Genomic DNA, 2,015 nt, shown 5'->3' on the forward strand with positions numbered 1-2,015 from the left:
CGCTGTCCGGCCGGAGGCTGCCCGGCCTCCCCTGGCCTGCCCTCCTCGGGTGGCCTGGCGCTGGGCCGGGCCCTCCCGGCTCTGGTTGGGTTGGGTTGGGTCTGGTTCCGTCGGATGGAGTCGGTTGGGTTGGGCTGGCTTGGGCTGGTTTGTGTCGGGTTTGGTTTTGTTTGGTGCAGTTTGTTGTTTTTTGAAAGAAGGGACCAGCAGCTTCCATCGCCCTGGCCAGGACTCCACCCCGACAAGCCTGCCGTGCCCAGCCTCAGCACGCGCAGGAGCTTCGTCCTGGGTCCCGGGGACGCCGTTACCAGCCTCGCTGCGCGCGTGTCGGCTCAACCGAGAGCTAAACCAACCCACCTGCCCGGCCGCCTCTCCTTTCCTCTGGACAGGTCGTCTCCCAGAGACCTTCAGGAGGTGCCCCACGCTGCGACCAGTTACACGAGACCGATAAAGGCTGCGGTAAGTAACCTGATACACAACCCGCGCCCCTGTCTGCTGCGTGCCATTGTTTTCAAGGGGATACGGTATCAGCCGTATTAATAGTTAATTTAAAATCATGCAACTGGAGCCGCTGCTCTTTGTGGAAGGTTTCGTGCAGGCCGGGCCGTGCATTATGTATGGGAGCAGCGGCCTGGCTGCGCAGCCAGCATTGCCAAAAGGAGCCCTGGAGAGGCAAGAGGGAAGCGAGTCAGGCCGCGGTCAGCTCTACGCTGTTCAGTCAAGGAGGATCAGCTTTTAACAGCCACGTACGCATGTAAGGTACAGCGCGACAAGTAGGGTTCACGGTAAGTTTAAGTGGAACCTGTCTCCATTACCTCAACAGTCTCCTCCACTTTTCAAGGATTTTTTTTTTTTCCGACAAAAGCTGCGGGCGCCACCCGTGTTCCCTCGTGGGTTAGCATGAACGGCGCAGAGAGGGTCCGTGAGGAAGCACCGATGCTGCCACCGTCCCTCCTGGCAGCACCACTGAGCAGAGAGACCGAGGCCTCTGCTCTGCAGCTTCCTGGAGCCTCATCGACTTCGGTGTGTCCAGCTCACTGTGGTCTGGACCACGATTCCTCAGCGGAAAGCTATGGTGCAGCTTCAAGTGATTATCCCCAGTTACCATCTCAACAACACAGACGTGCACAGCCGTGGAAACAGAGACACGAACGTGTTGGTGTAGTTACTGCAGAGCTCCCACCTCAGAGCTGATCCCGAGGGTGCCTGAGCATGCGTAAGCTCCTGAGCTCCACCATCCTCAACGTCAGAGTCCTCAAACTGCCCAGGAGCAGGGGCAGAAGCCAAAGGGTTTCAGTGCATCAAACCACTTAGTCCATTAAATGCCCATTTCCCCTGACCAGCAGCACATCTTAGGCTGTATCTCCACTTGAGGAGCTCTGCTTGTTTCAAATGCAGACGCATCTCCCGATTTAAACACTAAACTGAGTCTCCGGGGGTGCAAATTAAGTCCCAGGGGGTGCAAATCCTTCCCTGCCTCCCACTTTTACTGCCTGTGAGTCATCCCGACCTGATGGCATTTACCCAGGCAAAATGGGGGAGAGGGAACAGAGCACGGCATCCGTGTCTCCCGACTTATCAGAGTAATGTCTGTTTGCTTTACGTCGTGTGGGTGCAGAACACAAGTTATTTCGTTCCAGGGTAGTGGAGACGAGACCTACCACACGTAGTGATTTGCTTGTGGCGATAAGCCAAATCTGTGGCAGAGCCACGCTGTGCTCCACCACCTTATTTCCATTAAACCTCGGACTTAAAACGATAGGATGATTGCATGGGACTGTCTGTATTTTCCATGTTCTCTGCCAGCTTTTTACCACCTCTGAATCTCAATTTTCTTGGCCAGGTGAGGACTCGTATCAAGCTATGTGGCTGTACATCAGGGCCAAAAGCTTTTCATCTGAAGAGCAATTAAGGAGTTAAATATCATCTTTCTCCTTTTCCTCTATTTTAAAAACAGGAGAGATTATCTACGTGTGCTTCGGAGACGGAAGGCAAATAAAATAAGCTGCCTGGAT

At 54.5% G+C, this 2,015-nt stretch overlaps 1 long non-coding RNA gene across 1 annotated transcript; it reads left to right on the forward strand.

Annotated features, from left to right (window-relative positions):
- The first annotated feature begins 598 nt into the window (after window positions 1-598).
- On the forward strand, window positions 599-1,759 carry LOC103914745. Its single transcript, XR_663492.1, has 2 exons — window positions 599-759; window positions 866-1,759. It is a non-coding gene; the product is annotated as an uncharacterized LOC103914745 (long non-coding RNA).
- The last annotated feature ends 256 nt before the right edge of the window (window positions 1,760-2,015 follow it).

Source organism: Pygoscelis adeliae, unplaced genomic scaffold (assembly GCF_000699105.1).
Source record: "Pygoscelis adeliae isolate BGI_AS28 unplaced genomic scaffold, ASM69910v1 Scaffold13, whole genome shotgun sequence".
Classification (NCBI taxonomy): Eukaryota; Metazoa; Chordata; class Aves; order Sphenisciformes; family Spheniscidae; genus Pygoscelis; species Pygoscelis adeliae.